Below are 22,305 nucleotides of genomic sequence, written 5' to 3' on the forward strand. Positions count from 1 at the left end.
CAAAACGCTTTAGAAAGAGAACCACTGCTCAGAATGACGTCAAATTTGAACAAAATATTACTGACGTAAGGGGAAACGGCAAAGAAGAAGAAAAAGAAGAAGAAGATAGACGCGCGGCAAACGGCTGTGCCTCAGTTTGCGCCCGAGACGCTCAACGTAATTGTCTCCATGAACGATCACGCGCTGCAGGTAAAGCTCTTTTACAAGAACACTGACTGTGCGCCAGCAGCCCTGTAGGAGTCCCGCATTCTCAAGGGCCTGAAAAGACTCATTGTTGCGATACTAATGGGCTGAAGAAAATGATTAAAAAATTGTAAAAACACAGGTTTTAAAGTGCAGCGTTGCAGACGGGGGGGGGGGGGGGGGGGGGGGGAAGAAGCGGATATGACATCTGTCGAAGATGTGACCACAACATTGCAGGGGAGATCGAGTTGTGATGTGCAAACAAGCAGCGCACGGAGAATTGCCTGAAAGTTGGGCCTGCCTGCGAGCATGATGCATAGGCCTAAAATCGTACGAAGCATCCTGCACTGCTCTTCATAAAAATCATCCATGTTTACGAGCTATTTCTTGCTGACCTGCCAGCAAGACAAGTGTTCACTCTGTAATTTCTTATCTACACGGAGTTGGACAATGAAAAGCCATGGAACGTTCTGTAGATGAAGTCCATTTCCATCTACAACAGTGGCTCCTAATCTGGGGGTAATTACCACTTGAGGGGTAAAATAATATTTTCTGTTGGGTAAAAAACAAACGATTCGACTCAGAAAACGAAATTATTTTCAAGAGATCATTACTGTTATCAGAGTTTTTAAGACTTCAGTACTGATTATATAACTTATATAAGCTATTAGCAGCATTAATGCAGTGTAGGCTACAGGTTCCTTACATAATCCACCCACTACATACAAATGTTGTGCTTTGTCCCCTATGTAGCAGATGACAAAAGTAAGACATATGCGTAACAAATACTTCATATCTCAAGAAAATGTCTTCTTCAAGTTGTAGACTATACCTACAGTAGTCCGAAAATAGCTTCATTACTCGCTTCGAAACAGATAAAAGAATTAATTGACAGCGCGACACAGTAGTATCGACAAAAGGGCTGCCTTAGTGCTCTACACAGTATTATTATCATTATTATTACTATTATTATTATTATTCTTATTACAATTAGTGGCTGTGATCAAGCACAAAGCATTAACAGGTTCAAGTCTTCAAAATTCTTCCAGTTCAGAAGTAAGGAGCGCAGCCATCAAGTGATTTATGACTGTGTAGTGTACACATTTTAGCTTGTTGATTTTAAATGTGGTTGCAGTATGTAGGCCAAGCAAGTGCTGCAATGGAGAGGAGTAATGCAGAGGTAGTATATTTTGTAACAAGTGTCTGGCCTCACTGTGGATAGTAGGCGTTATCTGGGAAGGAGTTGCGGGTAGCACTTGCCATGCTCCACGATTTTCTTCGTCATTCATTCTAACACACATACACGCACACACACATACGCACACACACACACACACACACACACACACACACACACACACACACACAAATTTTCACACACAAAACTAAATATCATATACCTTTCATCAATCTAAAAATAAAAGTGTTCCATGAATAATCTTTCATTCTACAATTTAGTTAGGTACTTAAGTTGGTGACAATGTGGAGGAGGTGGGGGCGGGAAACAGATGGCGGGGGGGGGGGGGGGATATCCGATAATTTCTTACTGCACTCGGGGGTAATGGTCTAAAAAAGGTTGGGAACAGCTGGTCTAAAAGGACATGTGATTACGCGGAACTGCAGAATATGGGCAACGGGTAATCCATACGGGAATCAACCGGCATCAACTCATTCCGCAATAGTGACCGTGTGGTGCGGGTTGACTGCATCGTTCATCGTTGATCCTCATTTCTTCCGATCATATCAGTCCTGTGGTTGCCAGCACAGTTACTGGTAAACGCTGTGAGAGTCTTTTGCGCACTAAAGTTGATGACGGCACTTTGCCCAACTAGAGAAGGGGAAATGCTAGAATTATAAGCCGTCATTTCTCTATAGCCTGGTCGTCCAGATCACCCTACCTTCATCTATGTGACTTCTGTGGTCGGATCAACAGTTTTCCTGCCTCTGTACTTCAAAAGAACCTGTCTTTTCGAATTTTGTAATCATTTTCTCCAGCCCCTTAGCAGACATCAGATCAGTGCCCTTTTCCATGCCCTTGAGTGTCTGGAACTTCTGTAGGGCTATTGGTGCATAGTCATTGTACTTGTAAAAGAGATTCACCAGCAGCACGCGATCCTTCATGAAGACAGTTATGTTGAGTGTCTCGGGCGCAAACCGCGAAACAGCGGTGTGCCACGCATCTGTTGGTGTACATATTCTGATGCTTACAGCGCCATCTATTAGACAAATTTCCGACTATTCGCCCTGCATCAATAATATGTTGCTCAAAATTGAAGTCTTCCTGGGCAGTGGTTCTTCTTCTACGGCTTTTCGAAATTGGATTTTAATTATGGACACCCTGTATTTGACGTTAAGTATGTAAGTGAGGAAAGCTTAGAAGATGTATTAAATTAAGTTTAAAGTTTGTTGGAAGCCCCTAAGTGTTCTCATCATCGAACAGTAGGTGAGTAGAATCTGGAAAATTTACGCACTGTTCTAAGCGAAAGTTACTTTTTTACGCAGCGTTTTTGACGTCATATGTCCTGAGTTGTGTGTCGTTCAAAGAGATAATTGTGGTGGTGAATTCAGAGTTACATGTCGACACTGTCTCCCAAGTGTGTTGTGATCAGAGTTACTAGTAAAGAAGCAATTAATTACTGCTTAATGTCTGATGCAGAAGTTTTATTGCATGAAAAGAGAAAATAAAGTAGGTGATGAACTGGGTTCCATTCATCATTTTAAGGAGTGGCTGACACAGACAGAAAGTTTCGAAAGGGTTTGAAATGACATGTGAAGTTTGTTGGAAATCACTAATTGTTCTCATTCTCAAATGATAGATGAATATACTCTGGGTAACTTGTGCGCTATAATACTTGTCTTACTGTGTTAAGCATCTAACGTGACATTTCACATCTTGATGAGTGGATTATAACAGCATTTTATATTTTTAAATTTGATCAATAATTATATGAAACACTAGTCTCTTCCCTGAAGGTTATTCATGTGTGTGTTCAACATGTATATTGCAACACAACTCTTCCTCACCGCTCTCTCAGTCCACTTCTTCCTTATCCTCTCCCCCCCCCCCCCCCCCCCCAAAGCGCAGTCTGTCTGTCCAAGTCGTCCTCACACCTCAATCTGCCCATCGCTTCCTCCTCACTCTGCCTTCCCATATCCCTCCTCCACCTTGTCCATTTCTTCCACTCCGGCCATATCTTCCTCACCCTTCCTCTGTCCATATTCTCTTTCCCCTCTCTTTGTCCAACTCTTCTTTCCACTCTCATCATTTCCTCCGACCCCTCTCTATGTCCATCCCATCCTCCCCAATTTCTCCTTCTAATCCTCCTCCTCTCACTATGCAGATCCCTTCCTCTCTCTTTCTGTCACATCCTCTCTGATATCTGACTTCACAACTCCTCCCCCCTTGCTCGCTGTCCATCTCCTGTCCCTGCTAAGCTGTGCCCATCCATTTGCGGATCCCCTGCAAGGCATTCCAATACTGGTAACACAACATTCCTCTCATGCAGGGTGGCCTACATATCTGTGATTGGAAACCCTTCTCTGCTGCTATGGGAGTAGAAGGTCTAAGCTCCACAGAGTTGGTTATATATAGCAAGCAGTAAATGTGTCAAGCTTATATGAAATTAATCCAGTGGCTTAGGAGGAGACTGCTGAACACACGCACACACATACATACACACACACACACACACACACACACACACACTTGTGAACAACACTTTTCGAAATCCCATAATTAGCTCCCACTCCCGTGCATAAGTTTGAAACTTGGCTGAAGGGTGTATCCATCTTTTCTCTGTAATGGAGCAAACACGTGATGTTCTGTGACATCATCCTTAGGCCCAAAAGTGCTTCAAAAAGCAAGGTGTCAACACATGTGAAAATAAGGACAGAGATCAGAAGCTCATTCGCTGGGTAAAGTGGGTTAATGGTCACAGTAGCACCAAATTTCACAGAATGCTGCCCAACGCCATCGTGGATGTGTCACATGATTGGGAGGCCATCAAACCCCTCTTACCCATTCACCACTTCTTTTGACGTCTCTATGATGGGGGTCAGGACCGCGACGCCCGTTGTTAAACTCAAGTGGTTTCCATTTGAATAGCCAAGGAAAGAAATTTAGACTTACTGCCACTCAGAATCAACATGAAAAGGCTTCAGGGGTAGCATAATGAGCATCAATGAATCCACGGCATTCCCTGGCGTCGTGGGCTTCCAGATATTTTGCGGTCGGAAACGACAGCTCACTTTATGATTAGCAGCAGGACCATGTTCTTAAAAGAGGTAATTATTCTGAGATTCAGATGGTAGTGTATTCATATCATTTTATTATTATTATGATTATTATTATCATTAGATATATTAGTATTAAGTAAGAGTAAAACTTTAGGAGTAATTCCTAATAGGACAAAGAAAAAAGAGCTTGTGTCAACGGCTGTCCAGAAATGGACGATGTGTCTGCAATAAAGAGAGCTGTGTTGGTACATCACATTACACAGTACAGCATATGAATTTATTGTTTAATTGATGTATATTTACCATCGTAGATGGCGCTGATGAACAACAATTAACTCTTTGTTGCATGTTGTGTCATTTCAGCTAAGTACACTCATTCATTATTCATTAGAAGAGAAAACCGAGTTCTATTTCAACTATGGCCAACCACATCGCAATGGTCAACATATGCTAAATCACTTACCCTCCTAGACAGCACTAACCAACTCACCAAATATTCGCCTTTATTTTTCGGCGCTTGTGTGAGCATAGATCCTTTCAGAAAGATGGAGAACCTGGCCAACCACAGCAATTTCGTACAGCAGCTTCAGAGTAACAGATTGTGTATTATAGTGACTAAAACAAATGGTCGACCAACATGGATCAAGCCAAAGGTGAGTGTCGTGTGTCCCACACGAAGGCCGGTACTGTCTCTGTAAGGAACAATGACAGCGGATTTTCCTACGCGAGAAAGCATTTTTCGCTGGTTGTTGCGACATATTACCGTTATTATCAGACGGAGTAATCTGTCGTTTGTGCTCTTCACTAACGAAGCGATATCTGGTAGAGATGGCATCATAAACCAACACTGTTGCCCTCCGTGGGCTACAAGTAATCTTTGGGGAATGGTTGAATCGTCGCATCAACAACGGTTTAACATCAGTGTTTTGGTAGAGATTATTGGCGATACCTATGTTGGTGGACTTTTTGCCACAACTTCTTCCTGGACCACATTCCACATTAATAAAATTACTGCAGAACACTATGCCTCTTTTTCTAAAAAAAACACTAGATCACTTCCATATCAATTTTGGTCAATATCTTAACTACGTCCGCAGGAGGTGAATACAACGAGAAGACCCTTGACCAGACGTAAAACTCTACGAGTTTTACCGGCGGGACGTGAACTGCGGAAGCAGTTGCTGATGTGCTGGCCCATCAACATCCTGTTCTTAAAGCCCACACCCCCTCTAGCTAAATCCCATAAAATTCGAAAGAGTGAGGCAACCCGTGACGAGGCATATAAACGCTGGCATTGCTTCCCATGGCGGCCACTTTCAACCGCCTTTTATCATTTGCAACCTAGAAGAAATTATTACTTTGTAATGCTTGGTATAATGTTGAGCCGTGCGAGGCTGGTGTTCGTGCCATATCTCATTTGACATCCTGTTTTGACTGTACTACCATCTCGTTATGTTTATTTCAATTACTGGTGTCACTGAGTTGCCACCTTGCCTGCCCGTGAGCGGCAGCAAAGGCGCTTATCGATATAAGCTCTGGCGTATTATCTTCGCTGACTGCTAGTACTTCTCTGTTGTTGTGTGTTTGAAGTTAGTTCGGATCTGCCAGTGAGTTGGGAGGCGCTAGCACTGCAGTTCGGACCTGGCAGTGTTTGACTTAGGATGCGGCAGAAGTTCAGTCGGGCGCGGCTGCAGGGAGGTCCGGACAGCCATGACTCGCACGACGGTGGCCGATACATATCACTTGAGTGTGGACCACCTTGGTTGGTCGTAGGTCGGTCGTCTTGTCAGAGGACGTGTATATTGCTGGCGATCGCTTATGGGTTGCCTGCGTGTGCCGGCTCGTGATTCGTCCTTGTTATTGCACAGTCGCTGACGTTAGTAATGTCTAGTCCGTCATGAAAGTGTTCGTGAAACTGTGTGTAGCTTGTGATGTCGACTGCTCAGTTATTTTAGTGCTGTCTCTATGCTGATGTGTGGCAGGCGGTCGGTTGGCGTACAGCAGCGAGGAAATCTCCACAGGGCGTAGTTTGGCCGGGCCCACTGGCGATCTCTACACAGTGTTGGAGTGTGTGGGGCTGTTCCCATTGCTACGAGGTCCGTGGCTCACCGACCCTGGACACAAAAGTTGAGTTTGGATTTAATTTACCAGCAAGTCAAGACTGATTCCGTTTGCTTTCCATTGTTGGCTGTTCGGAAATTCCCGTGAGCAACGAAGTGTGTTCGAGTTGGCGAGGGTTTAGCCACTGTCCGGTAGAATCTATCTGTATTTGGTTATTTGCAATTGAAGTGCACCAGCGGAATTTTCTGCCTTGTGGTCGTTAACGTTCCGGTTACCTGCCCTGGCCGTTGACGTAAATTCGGGCAGTGTCCTTTCCTCGCCGTTTTGTCGCTGTCCAGCATGGTGTATAGTTTGACAGCTTAATATACTCTTGGTTGTGGGCATCCATGCCTTTAATTTTTGCATTGAACTCCCATTTGTGTGCAGGTGGAGTGCAGTGCAAGTTACCTTGTTTGTGGGTCTGTTGACTGTCTGTTGGTTGGGTTGTCGCCAGATGGAGAATGGTTGGGCCGACTGCCTGTCTCACCTAAGTGATCGTTGGTATTTCAAGTGCTGGCCGACCCCCGAAACTTCTGAGCGCTGTTACCTCCGCTCCATTTTCTTATTTTCTGTTGTGTGTATTTGTATTGTGTATATTTGTATGGCTCATACCCGATGTTTTTGAATTGAAGTTGAATTGTTTTTACTGGTGTTTCAAGGCATGGGCCTTAAGCTGCTTTAACATTAAAGTTCCTTGCTTCTCAAGTGTTATATTGTTTGGGCCTTCAGACTGATTAAAATATTGTTTAAAGAAAAAGCCTTATGCCTACTAAAAATTATTTTAGTTGTGTTTTAAGTCATGGGCCTTCAACTGTTTTAAAATTAAGTTTCCTTTCTTGTCAAGTGTTAGATTGTTTGAGGCCTTCAGCCTAATTTAAGATAAGGCTTTGTTGTTTAAATTTATTTCAGCTTAAGTTTTAAGTCATGGGGCCTTCAGCCGTTTTTAAATTACGGATCTTTGTCTTTCGAGCATCAGACTGTTTGGAGCCTTCGGCCTAATTGAAGATAATGCCTTCTGCATTGTGTTTTTTTATTTAATTTTACCTCGTCTCTTAAATCATCAGCCTTCAGCCGTCTTTAAAGTAAGGTTACTGCTTTTCAAGTGCTGGATTTTTGGACCTTCAGTCAAATTATAGAACTTACTTAACGTGAGGCCTTCTGCCTTCTAAATATTCCTTTTGGCGTCAGAATTTTTGAGTTAATGGTTTTTAGCAGTGTTTTTCTTTTTTTTGTTTTTAATTGAAGTGGTTGTGCCCTTAAGGCATAAGATAGTGTGGCGTATTCAGCCGATAACTAAGTTCAAGAATTCGTACTGTAATGTTTGGTCAAATAAATAAACTTATATGTGTTTGAGTGCAACTGACAGCCGCTCATTTTGGCTCCTTTCCGCAATTCTAGCTACCTGTCCTGTCCTGTGGGTTTAGCAGGGCGTTTCAAATGTACAGAACCATTTTCTTTGCTGCTAACTGACCGTCCGTTCCCCGACTTAAGAAGACCTCCCTAATGCAAGTTGAGTATCAAACTACTGGCAGTATTGAGTTTTCACTGGAATAAAGTGGTAGATAACATGAGAATACAACCATAGCAACGATTGTCTTTCTTCTGCGTACAAGTTGAGCTATTTCTACTTGTAAAGTTGACTAACCTGGAAGAATGTTGTACATCGGTGAAAACGGAGGATGTAAGTTTCAGTCCATAGGATATTACATTGTTAAATAAAAGCATGGAAAGGTACCTAGCTCACGAAACTGGAAGCAGAATGTCAATTAAAGTAAGCTAACAGCAGAAAATCTTCTACATCTACAGCTGATAGAGACGTACATGGAAAAAAACTGCATCAAGTGCAGTACGTGCAATAATGTTGTATATCGTTATAATGTAAAAATTGTACACTTGAATAATTTGTCTGGTCTGGCCGTCGGTTAGGGCAAAACAACAAGGGGCCAGTGACACGTTTGTACAACTACTTGGTCTTGACAGGATATTTTACAACAGCAGAACAAAAATTTGTTGTTTCTGCACATAGGTTTACATTAATCGAAAGAAAGAAGAGTAATGGGTGTCATGATTACCAATGAATGGATGATGTAATATATTAAGCTTGTTTAAACATATCTTTTACTATGAAATGGAAACTAGCGTTTGGTGTCATCGGCCGGAAGGCCCCTTACGGGGCAGGTCCGGCCGTCTTGGTGCAGGTCTTTTTGCATTCGACGCCACATTGGGCAACCTGCGCTCCGAATGTGGATGAAATGTTGATGGAGACAACACAACACAACACCCAGTCATTGAGCGGAGAAAATCCCCGCTCCAGCCGGGAATCGAACCCGGGCCCCTTAGGACGGCAGTCCGTCACGCTGACCATGCAGTTGTCGGGACGGACATTTTGTACTATAAAGAAAATGAGCCAGAATGACTTTGTTGCTCTCAGTGTTCTTGAAGGAATTAGGAAGTGTGACCAGTATTTGAAAATTACCTAAATTCCATGCATGTGCGTCTTAGTCATGATGTCATTCATCCTTTCGTGAGTCATTGCTGCCAAAAAACCTCAAGTTAACAGCCCTACATCTGTTACGAGATTTCCTACATCTGCATGTACATCTACATCTGCATCTACATGACTACTCTGCAATTCACATATAAGTGCCTGGTGGATGGTACATCAAAGCACCTTCACACTGTTTCTCTATCGTTCCGCTCTCTAATAGCGTGCAGGAAAAACGAATACAAATATTTCCGTACAGTCTCTGATTCCTCTTATTTTATTACAGTGATCATTTCTCCCTTTGGAGGTGGTTGTCAACGAAATATTTCCACACTCGAAGGAGAACGCTGAACTTTTATTTTTTATTTCTTTTTTTTCTTTATTTATGGGCCTTTACCTTTAACCATTTAGCCAGAGTAGTGAGTAACTACAGATTTGGTGTAAAATACACAGCATAAACATTAGAACAATCATTAATTTTAGGTAAACTTCATGGTATACTTTGTATATTCACATACTCAACACAGTCTGTGAATCACATCTCCGCACTTAATCATTTGCGTCTGACTTAGACTGAATATCTGCTACTTGCAGAAAACCGAAAGTACTGCTATAATTCCTTGTGGATAGGTGCCGAAACGAGTCCGCCACGATGTATGTTGGGGACCTCCTGCTCTGACCAAGGCCATAAGAAACTCGTTGCCGTTGTCTGCCAAGCGTGAACACCCTAGTATCACATATTAGAGATCTGTACTCACAGTTGGGTGGACTTCGCAGTATACAGATGGCTGAATTTCCATCCTGTGAAGCCCGTGAACCAGTCGAATATCCGTTATAGTACTTGTACGACCTCTAAATAGCTTGATGTTCGCCCCGATAGCTGAATGGTCAATGTGACGGACTGCTGTCCTAAGGGGCTCGGATTCGATTCCCGGCTAGGTCGGGGATTTTCTCCGCTCAGGGAATGGGTGCGGTGCTGTCTTCATCATCATTTCATCGCCATCCGGCGCGCAAGTCACTGAATGTGGCGTCGAATGTAATAAGACCTGCACCAAGGCGGCCGGACCTGCCTCGTAAGGGGCCTCCCGGCCAATGACGCCAAACGCTCATTTCATTTAGATAGCTTGATTTTAGAGAATCTGGTTTCTTGCGGAATACTCGGCACTGTTGTTGTACAATGTCTTCCTTTGTACTGTTGCGAGATCTCCCACTTCTTTGACCATTCTTGATGGACCTTTATCTTTACCCCAATAATCATCTCTTTGTGCTGAAGGCAGGTGTAGTAAGACTGACCATCAACCACACTTCGGTTCGCCAGGAGCTCCGCCATCTCGTTAAATGAGATACTAGAATATCCCTTGATCCATAATAACTCGACACGTTTATATTGACTTTCACTCTGATAGATTAACTTAATTATATAGAGTACATGGCGGTTAGTGCAGGAGCCCTACTGCTGCTTTCCACGTTTTCCAGTGCATTCCTCGCAGCCGTGACACTAACGAATTCGTCGAACTGATTAACCGCTTATCGAAGGGCTTCCTTCATGGAAGATGCTGGCTTCTGTCAGAAGCTTAAAAGCAGCCCAAGGTGGTGGATCCCCCCAGAAGTAAGCGAAGCCGGTGCCCTCTCTTGTTTGGAGACCTCAGTGAATATTCTGACACATGAGGGCCACGTTGATGCAGTCAGGTAGGAAACGCAAGTAGAGGTAGTGAAAGTTCGATCAGACCCTCTGGGTTGTTAGAAGATTGTGGGTCGGTTGGTCAGTGTTTCGTATTCCAAGCTAAATGCAGAAGAGAGAGTCTTTTAGGATGAGTGGTATCGCATATATTTGCTGCCTGAAGCTGTGGAGTAGTACACGTGCTCTCTTTCTTCAAATCCTATCGACGTACTAAATGTCCTGGATGAAGTAATTAAGATTTTGAAGAACGGGATGAACAGTTTGCGTTGCTCTGCTCAGGATGAATTTATGAACCAACAAAGTTCTCCGGAATTGAAGGGACATCTCCCTTGCCTCCACAAAAAGCGAATTCACAGGTGTAGAATTCATTGCCCCAAGGCAGGCGCGGTACTGCAGTACACGCAACCATAACCCAATACAGACTGCATAATGCCACGGTAAAAAGTGGGTAGGACTGTAACATCAGCTCTCCCCCCCTCCCGTCGCACCATACGCGATACACCGCTTGTAGGACATAGAGCAATCGACCGACCTTAGGATATCAAATATTCTACGTGGCTTGCCCGCTTCAGTCTGCTGCCGACAGAGTGAACAAGCCATTTGAATGGGATTCTTACTGTAAGGGTAAAAGTCCTAATCGTATCTCGGATGTTGTTACTGCTCACCTCTGCCAAAGTTGAAGATTGAATTGGGGTGGCAATCATTAAAACAAAAGCGTTTTTAATTGCGACGGGATATTTTCACGAAATTTCACATATGATAACCGTGGCACTGCCTGCCCTATTACGTGGTCATACAAAACGAACTGCCCTTATCTGAACTTCTTCGGTGTCCTCCATCAATCTTCAATTTCATAGCTGTATAAAGAGCTTCTTCTCCTATCGGCAGAGAAAATGATGGACTTGTTGCATGCATGTAAATACTGTAATGAACAATACAGGGAATTTTACATGAACGCAACTTCCGAGTGAACAGTTCAGCTTATTTTTTTCGGTGTTTAATATTTTCGTTCGGATTATTTCTTGGTCTGTATAGAACATTTTTTTTAGTTTGGAGATTAATCAAATACATAAATTGTTTATATATATATATATATATATATATATATATATATATATATATATATACTCCAGGAAATGGTAAAAAGAACACATTGACACCGGTGTGTCAGACCCACCATACTTGCTCCAGACACTGCGAGAGGGCTGTACAAGCAATGATCACACGCACGGCACAGCGGACACACCAGGAACCGCGGTGTTGGCCGTCGAATGGCGCTAGCTGCGCAGCATTTGTGCACCGCCGCCGTCAGTGTCAGCCAGTTTGCCGTGGCATACGGAGCTCCATCGCAGTCTTTAACACTGGTAGCATGCCGGGACAGCGTGGACGTGAACCGTATGTGCAGTTGACGGACGTTGAGCGAGGGCGTATAGTGGGCATGCGGGAGGCCGGGTGGACGTACCGCCGAATTGCTCAACACGTGGGGCGTGAGGTCTCCACAGTACATCGATGTTGTCGCCAGTGGTCGGCGGAAGGTGCACGTGCCCGTCGACCTGGGACCGGACCTCAGCGACGCACGGATGCACGCCAAGACCGTAGGATCCTACGCAGTGCCGTAGGGGACCGCACCGCCACTTCCCAGCAAATTACGGACACTGTTGCTCCTGGGGTATCGGCGAGGACCATTCGCAACCGTCTCCATGAAGCTGGGCTACGGTCCCGAACACCGTTAGGCCATCTTCCGGTCACGCCCCAACATCGTGCAGCCCGCCTCCAGTGGTGTCGCGACAGGCGTGAATGGAGGGACGAGTGGAGACCAATGATGGTCGTATGCGTGTTTGGCGCCGTGCAGGTGAGCGCCACAATCAGGACTGCATACGACCGAGGCACACAGGGCCAACACCCGGCATCATGGTGTAGGGAGCGATCTCCTACACTGGCCGTACACATCTGGTGATCGTCGAGGGGACACTGAATAGTGCACGGTACTTCCAAACCGTCATCGAACCCATCGTTCTACCATTCCTAGACCGGCAAGGGAACTTGCTGTTCCAACAGGACAATGCACGTCCGCATGTATCCCGTGCCACCCAACGTGCTCTAGAAGGTGTAAGTCAACTACCCTGGCCAGCAAGATCTCCGGATCTGTCCTCCATTGAGCATGTTTAGGACTGGATGAAGCGTCGTCTCACGCGGTCTGCACGTCCAGCACGAACGCTGGTCCAACTGAGGCGCCAGGTGGAAATGGCATGGCAAGCCGTTCCACAGGACTACATCCAGCATCTCTACGATGGTCTCCATGGAAGAATAGCAGCCTGCATTGCTGCGAAAGGTGGATATACACTGTACTAGTGCCGACATTGTGCATGCTCTGTTGCCAGTGTCTATGTGCCTGTGGTTCTGTCAGTGTGATCATGTGATGTATCTGACCCCAGGAATGTGTCAATAAAGTTTCCCCTTCCTGGGACAATGAATTCACGGTGTTGTTATTTCAATTTCCAGGAGTGTAGTTTCTGTCACAGTAAGAGAAAGTTATATTTTCTTGATATACATGATATCCCACAATATACTTTTACAGGATATGCAACGTTCTTAGAAGGAAACCAGCATGAAACTTAAATTAACTTTCTAAATTGTTTTTATAGCTGCAGACGGAGAAAAGCAGTAATCGCAACGTGATAATAGAAAATAAACACAAAACAGTCTATAGCACAAGGCACTTTTATTAAAAGGTGGCCCGTTTCGATCATCACAGGATCATTCTGAGACCTTCAACCATTTTTATGGGTAGTGGCTGTACATGGAGCAGGAGCCGCTCAATCACGACACTCATCTGCTCCTGACTGTCGTCATTCAGCTGCCGCTGCTCCATGTACAGCCACTACCCATAGAAATGGTTTCACATGTGAAAACGATCATGGGTTAATCGAAAACGGTCACCTTTTAATAAATGCGATTTGCGATATAGACTGTTTTGTAATTACTTCTGTAGTACGTATTGTGTCACTTGATCATAAAATTTAAATTTGTGGGACCAAACTGCTGAGGTCATCGGTACCTAGGCTTACGCACTACTTAATCTAACTTACACTAACTTACACTAAGGACACACACACGCATGCCCGAGGGAGGACTCGAAACTCCGACGGGGGGGAGCTGCCCAAACCGTGATAAGGCGCCTCAGACCGCACGGCTACCCCGCGAGGCATTTGATCATACGTACTGAAATGTATAACTAAATAGTACCAAAGTGTAATAATTATTTTCTCTTCACGAAAATTTATGAAATTATTGTATACAATCTTCTTTGAGAGAGGTCTTCTTAAGCGGATATGAATTTTTTATTCTTTCTGCTGAGAGGAATCACCTCATATATTTGTTCTCTACTTAATTCTGAGCCTGGTGCTGTTCACAGTGACGTATCATTAGCACGTCCGAGCATGCAGAGCCGCCGGGTTGACTCTTCCTCCCACGCCCCACTTGCAGCCTCCGGAGCGGCCGCTAACCGCCTCCGCCGCCTACGCCTCCGCCTCCGCCGCCGCCGCCGCCGCGCACGGCTTATTAAGGCCGCCGTGCGGTCCGGAAGGGCAGCGCCACCCCCGCCACGGCCGCCGCCGCCGCCCTAGAGTCCAGTGTGTGCCCCCTGACCGTGACGGGGCTGCTTTTGTGCTGCCGCTGATGAATTTCCGGCCGTCGCTGTCCCCCAGTCGACGGCGCCGTAATTCACCGACGGGAATTCGACGCTCTCCACGTCCGGCCGGGTCGCTGGCCTGGAATTGCTGGAAGGCTGCAGTGGTGGGCGATTTTTTTGTCTTTCCTCTGTCTCTAAGGGCTCTTGTACTGCCGTAATAGACAAGTATTTCTTCTTCTTGTCGCTAGGATCCTAAAGCTGCATCTCTGTCGCCAAGCGCCTTCGTCTCGCCTTTCCTCCTCATCCTCTTCTACTATTTTTCTCTCCATCGCTGATGCCCCTTAGCCACTCTTTCCGGGTTATTCCTCTTCTTTTTCTTCTAGGAGGTTGCCAAGAAAGTGCTCTCCTCGGTCATCTGTTTTCTTTCGTTCGTTTGACATGCACTCACCATCCTTGCTGTCTTTCTCCCACTCTGTCCGTAATAGGTCTACGTCGTTTCTCTTATGTCCTCCCTCCTTAGTCAAGTCGGAAAAGTCTGCATGTTCTGCTCAAGTTGTCCATTTCTAAAGCTCCGCTCGGCCACCGCTTCAGTCCGTAACCACGCGACTGCTACGATCGCAGGTTCGAATCCTGCCTCGCACATGGATGCGCGTTATGTCCTTAGGTTAGTTAGGTTTAAGTAGTTCGAAGTTCTAGGGGTCTGATAACCTCAGATGTTACGTTCCATAGTGCTCATAGCCATTTGAACCATTTTTAATGATCCAAATCTCTTTTTTTCCTCATGGATTTAGATAATCACATGTTAACATTTAAAATCATTTTTGAGGGTCAAAGTTCATAATTATTTGGACAGTCTCCCTTCCACACCTGATGCATTATTTGACATATTTATCACAGCTTCATTCAAGTAATAAGATACCACCCATATACTTAAATTATTTGCACACTTTAATTTGATGTCCTCCAATGTCGAAATTACACTGAGGTGTCAGTTCCTTTTACCTGTCGTACTGCTGCAACTCAACGAGTCATAGACTAAACAAGTCGTTGGAAGTCCCAGAAAAACTGAGTGATGCTGCCTCTATGGATGTCAACATTTGCGAAAGCGTTGACGGTGCATGATATTGTGCCCGAACTGACCTCTCGATTATGTACCATAAATGTTCGATGTAATTCGTATGGGACGATCTCTGTGGCCAGATAATTCACTCGAACTCTTCAGAATGTTCTTCAAACCAATCGCGAACAATTATGCCCCAGTGAAAAGACATCGTTGTTTGGGAACATGAGATCCATGAATGAGTGCAAGTGGCTTCCAAGTAGCCGAACATATAAATTTCTAGGCAATGATCGGCTCAGTTGGTCCAGAGGCCCCAGTTCATCCCCTTTCAACCCAATCCATACCATTAACAGCTTCCACAGTGGTATGTTCACAAATAGCTTCCATGATTTCGTTTGGTCTGCGCTACATTCGAACCCTACCATCAGCTCTTATCAACTGAAATGTGGACTCATTTGATCAGGACACTGTGTTCCAGTAGTCTGTGGTCCAAAAGATGTAGTCAGGAGTCTAGGAGAGGCGCTGCAGGCGAAATCGTGCTGTCAGCAAAGGCAGTCGCGTCGGTCGTCTGCTGCCAGAGCCCATTAACACCAAATTCGCTACGATGTCCTAATGGATATAATCGTCATACGAACGGCTGAAAGCAAGGGGAAACTACAGGCGTAATTTTTCCCGAGGGCATGGAGCTTTACTGTATGATTAAATGATGATGGCATCCTCTTGGGTCAAATATTCCGGAGGTAAAATAGTCCCCCCATCTCCGGGCGGGGACTACTCAAGAGGATGTCGTTATCAGGAGAAAGAAAACTGGCGTTCTACTGGTCGGAGTGTGGAATGTAAGATCCCTTAATCGGGCAGGTAGGTTAGAAAATTTAAAAAGGGAAATGGATAGGTTAAAGTTAGATATAGTGGGAATTAGTGAAGTTCGGTGGCAGTACGAACAAGACTTCTGGTCAGGTGACTACAGGGTTATAAACACAAAATCAAATAGGGGTAATGCAGGAGTAGTTTTAATAATTCATAGGAAAATAGGAATGCGGGTAAGCTACAACAAACAACATAGTGAACGCATTATTGTGGCCAAGATAGATACGAAGTCCACACCTACTACAGTAGTACAAGTTTATATGCCAACTGGCTCTGCAGATGACGAAGAAATTGAAGAAATGTATGATCAAATAAAAGAAATTATTCAGATAGTGAAGGGTGACGATAATTTAATAGTCATGGGTGACTGGAATTCGTCTGTAGGAAAAGGGAGAGAAGGAAACGTAGTAGGTGAATATGGACTGGGGCAAAGAAATGAAAGAGGAAGCCGCCTGGTAGAATTTTTGCACAGAGCACAACTTAATCATAGCTAACACTTGGTTCAAGAATCATAAAAGAAGGCTGTATACATGGAAGAAGCCTAGAGATACTGACAGGTTTTAGATAGATTATATAATGGTACGACAGAGATTTAGGAACCAGGTTTTAAATTGTAAGACATTTCCAGGGGCAGATGTGGACTCTGACCACAATCTGTTGGTTATGACCTGTAGTTTGAAACTGAAGAAACTGCAAAAAGGTGGGAATTTAAGGAGATGGAACCTGCATAAACTGAAATAACCAGAGGTTGTACGGAGTTTCAAGGAGAGCATAAGGGAGCAATTGACAGGAATGGGGGAAAGAAATACAATAGAAGATGAATGGGTAGCTTTGAGGGATGAAGTAGTGAAGGCAGCGGTGGATCATAGGTAAAAAGACGGGGGCTAGTAGAAATCCTTCGGTAACAGAAGAAATATTGAATTTAATTGATGAAAGGAGAAAATATAAAAATGCAGTAAATGAAGGAGGCAAAAAGGAATACAAACGTCTCAAAAATGACATCGACAGGAAGTGCAAAATGGCTAAGCAGGGATGGCTAGAGGACAAACGTAAGGATGTAGAGGCTTATCTAACTAGGGGTAAGGTAGATACTGCCTACAGGAAAATTAAAGAGACATTTGGAGAAAAGAGCACCACTTGTATGAACATCAAGAGCTCAGATGGAAACCCAGTTCTAAGCATAGAAGATAAAGCAGAAAGATGGAAGGAGTATATAGAGGGTCTATACAGGGGCGATGTACTTGAAGACAATATTATGGAAATGGAAGAGGATGTATATGAAGATGAAATGGGAGATACGATACTGCGTGAAGAGTTTGACAGAGCACTGAAAGACCTGAGTCGAAACAAGGCCCCTGGAGTAGACAACATTCCATTGGAACTACTGACGGCCTTGGGACAGCCAGTCCTGACAAAACTCTACCATCTGGTGAGCAAGATGTATGAGACAGGGGAAATACCCTCAGACTTCAAGAAGAATATAATAATTCTAATCCCAAAGAAAGCAGGTGTTGACAGATGTGAAAATTACCGAACTAACAGTTTAATAAGTCACAGCTGCAAAATACTAACGCGAGTTCTTTACAGACGAATGGAAAAACTAGTAGAAGCCGACCTCGGGGAAGATCAGTTTGGATTCCGTAGAAATGTTGGAACACGTGAGGCAATACTGACCCTACGACTTATCTTAGAAGCTAGATTAAGGAAGGGCAAACCTACGTTTCTAGCATTTGTAGACTTAGAGAAAGCTTTTGACAATGTTGACTGGAATACTCTCTTTCAAATTCTGAAGGTGGCAGGGGTAAAATACAGGGAGCGAAAGGCTATTTACAATTTGTACAGAAACCAGATGGCAGTTATAAGAGTCGAGGGACATTAAAGGGAAGCAGTGGTTGGGAAGGGAGTGAGACAGGGTTGTAGTCTATCTCCGATGTTATTCAATCTGTATATTGAGCAAGCAGTGAAGGAAACAAAAGAAAAATTCGGAGTAGGTATTAAAATCCATGGAGAAGAAATAAAAAATTTGAGGTTCGCCTTTGACATTGTCATTCTGTCAGAGACAGCAAAGGACTTGGAAGAGCAGTTGATTGGAATGGACAGTGTCTTGAGAGGAGTATATAAGATGAACATCAACAAAAGCAAAACGAGGATAATGGAATGTAGTCTAATTAAGTCGGGTGATGCTGAGGGAATTAGATTAGGAAATGAGACACTTAAAGTAGTAAATGAGTTTTGCTATTTGATGAGCAAAATAACTGATGATGGTCAAAGTAGAGAGGATATAAAATGTAGACTGGCAATGTGAAGGAAAGCGTTTCTGAAGAAGAGAAATTTGTTAACATCGAGTATTGATTTAAGTGTCAGGAAGTCATTTCTGAAAGTATTTGTATGGAGTGTAGCCATGTATGGAAGTGAATCATGGACGATAAATAGTTTGGACAAGAAGAGAATAGAAGCTTTAGAAATGTGGTGCTACAGAAGAATGCTGAAGATTAGATGGGTAGATCACATAACTAATGAGGAAGTATTGAATCGAATTGGGGAGAAGAGAAGTTTGTGGCACAACTCGACCAAAAGAAGGGATCGGTTGGTAGGACATGTTCTGAGGCATCAAGGGATCACCAATTTAGTATTGGAGTACAGCGTGGAGGGTAAAAATCGTAGAGGGAGACCAAGAGATGACTACACTAAGCAGATTCAGAAGGATGTAGGTTGCAGTAGGTACTGGGAGATGAAGAAGCTTGCACAGGATAGAGTAGCATGGAGAGCTGCATCAAACTAGTTTCAGGACCGAAGACCACAACAACAACACGTTCCATGTTAATTTCTGGGGTTCTTTCATGCAGAATGGTTGTCTGTTAGCACTGACAACTCTATGAAAATGCCGCTGCTCTCGGTCATTAAGTGAAAGCCGTCGACCACTGCATTGTCCATGGTGAGAGTTTAAAGCCTGAATTTTGGTATTTTCGGCACATTCTTTACACTGTGGATCCCGGAATATCTGATTCCCTAACGATTTCCGAAATATCTCAAGCATCTAGTCCAACTAACAATCCGCGTTCATAGTCTGTTAACTCCAATCGTGCGGCCACAATAACGTCGGAAACCTTTTCACATGAATCACCTCAGTGCAAATGACAGCTCTGTCAGTATATTTCCTTTTATACTTTGTGTACGCGATACTAACGCCATCTGTTTGTGTGCACATCGTTATCCCATGACTTTTGTCAGCTCAGTGTACGTCCTTCCTCTCCGTAAAATAGATATTCCGCTTCTCAGGATTAATTTTCAATCCTCATTTATTATATCCTTCCTAAACACGCAACATATATCCCCTTCATGGTTTGCTGCAACGACCTCATCATTCAACATAGAAAAGCGCCTACATACACTGGTTCCCTACTTCAATCCTCATGCCCATTCAGTTTCTACATCAGCGATCCAGTGCTTCTGCACATACATCTTAAAGAGTATTGGAGGCAGACAGCACTCTTATTTCTGTGATTTGGTTTCTCTGAAGGCCTCTCTAGAAATTTCTCTCCTCCCTTTAATGACACATGTAGCCGACTTAAAGAAGTTTATAGCACCTCTTAGACAAATTTTGCCAATTCCCCTGACCACAACATGTCTAACAATATTTCTAGTTTTTAGTTGGACGGTGTCATAAGTTTTCTCAGGCTATTTGATTTTATTTATTTTTTATTTGATTCATCAGTCTTCCTGCTGGTCTGATGCAGCCAGCCACGAATTTCTCTCCTTGTCTCCCGTGCCAGCCCCTTCATTTCAAAGTAGCACTTGCCACCTACATCTTCAATTATTTGCTGGATGTATTCCAGCCGGCTGGCGTGGCCGAGCGGTTCTAAGCGCTACAGTCTGGAATTGCGCGACAGCTACGGTCGCAGGTTCGAATCCTGCCTCGGGCATGGATGTTTGTGATGTTCTTAGGTTATTTAGGTGTAAGTAGTTCTAAGTTCTATGCGACCGACGACCTCAGAAGTTTAGTCCCATAGTTCTCAGAGCTTTTTGAACCATTTTTTGATGTATTCCAAACTCTGCCTCCCTCTACAGTTCTTGCCCTCTACAGCTCTGCCTATCACCGTAGAAGTCATTCTCTGATGCATTAATAGATGACGTATCATCCTATACCTCGTCCTTAGCACTGTTTTCCACATATTCCTTTCCTCTCTGATTCTGCGCAAAACCTCATCATTCCTTAATTTATGAGTCCACCTACTTTTCAACATTCGTCTGCAGCACCACTTTTCGAATGCTTCAATTATCTTCTATTCCGGTTTTCTCACAGTGAATGTTCCACTGTCATAAATGCTGTGCTGCAAACGTACAGTGTGTTTATAAATTAATATCGGAGATTTAAAGCTTTATAATATTTATTGTATTAAACTTACAGTTATAAATAATATGTCAAATGAAAGAGCAACTCAAACAGTTTTACGAAGAGCCTTATAAATGTTCAGTGTGTGCACCATTTGTCACACAGTACACATCAAGTCTACAGCCGAGTTCTTCCCAAATGTTGGTGAGTTTGTCTTCAGTGATTGTAGCAACAGCTGCTTCAATTCGGTTTCTTAATTCAGAGAGGTCTGCTGGTAGCGGAGGCACGTACGCACGAACGTTGATGAACCCCCAAAGAAATAAATCGCATGGTGTTAGGTCGGGTGAACGTGGACGCCATGCAAAGCAAGCCCCGTCATTGGGCTTGGGAACAACTCCGCTATATACTTGATGTGTGCCGTGTGACAAATGGTGCTCACATTGAACATTTATAAGGTTCTTGGTAAAACTTTTTTAGTTGCTCTTTCATGCGACATATCATTTATAACTGTAAGTTTAATATAATAAATATTATAACGCGTTAAAACCCCAATATTCATTTATAAACACCCTGTATATTCTCAGAAATTTCTTCCTCAAATTAAGCCCAATCTTTCATATCAGTTGAGTTCTCTTTGCCAGGAATGTCCTTTTTGCCAGTGGTAGTCTGCTTTTGGTGTCCTCCTTGCTCCATCCGTCATTGGTTATTTTGCTGCCTAAGAGTAGAATTCCTTATCTTCACCTGCTTAGTAACCATCAAACCACATGTTACCTTTCTCGCTGTTCTCATTAGTGCTATTTCTCATTGCTTTCGTCTTTTTTCGATTTACTCTCAGTCCATATTCTGTACTCATTAGACTGTTCGTTCATATCATGTAATTCTCCTTCACTTTCACTCAGGGTATCAATGTCGTCAGCGAATCGTATCATTGACATCCTTTCACCTTGAATTTTAATTCCACTCCTGAAACTCTCTTTTATTTCCATCATTGCTTCTTCGATGTACAGATTGAACAGTAGAGGCGAAAGTCTACATACGTGTGTTACACCCTTTATAATATGAGCACTTCGTTCTTGGTCGTCCACTGTTATTATTCCCTCTTGACGCTTGTGCATATTGTATGTTACCTGTCTCTCCCTATAGCTTACCCCTGTTTTTCTCAGAATTTCGAACAAGTTGCGCCACTAGATTGTCGAACGCTTTTTCCAGTTCGACACATCCTACGAACGTGTCTTGATTTTTGTTTAGTCTTACTTCCATTATCAGACGAAATTTCAGAATTGGTTCTCTAGTGCCTTCATCTTTCCTAAAACCAAACTGATCGTCATCTGACACTTCTTCAGTTTTCCATTCTTTTGTATATTGTTCTTGTCAGCAACTTGGTTACATGAGCTGTTAAGCTGATTGTGACATAACTCTCACACTTGTCAGCTGTTGCAGTCTTCGGAATTGTGTGGATGATATTTTTACCAAAGCCAGATGGTATTTCGCACGATTCATACATTCTGCACACCAACGTGAATAGTCATTTTGTTGCCACTTCCCCAATGATTTCAGAAACTGCCACCCCCGTCAGCCAGCCCGCACGCTATTCGTCCGTTTCTTCCTTCAGTCGACTTGACTGAATTGAGTTATCGAGTAGTTTTACTTTCCTATGTAGCACGCGCGTCAGCAACATCGTACTTTATACGTTTCTGTCTGGCACATAGCTAACACATGCCTACGAGAG

This window comes from Schistocerca gregaria, chromosome 7 (assembly GCF_023897955.1).
Source record: "Schistocerca gregaria isolate iqSchGreg1 chromosome 7, iqSchGreg1.2, whole genome shotgun sequence".
NCBI classification, from domain to species: Eukaryota; Metazoa; Arthropoda; class Insecta; order Orthoptera; family Acrididae; genus Schistocerca; species Schistocerca gregaria.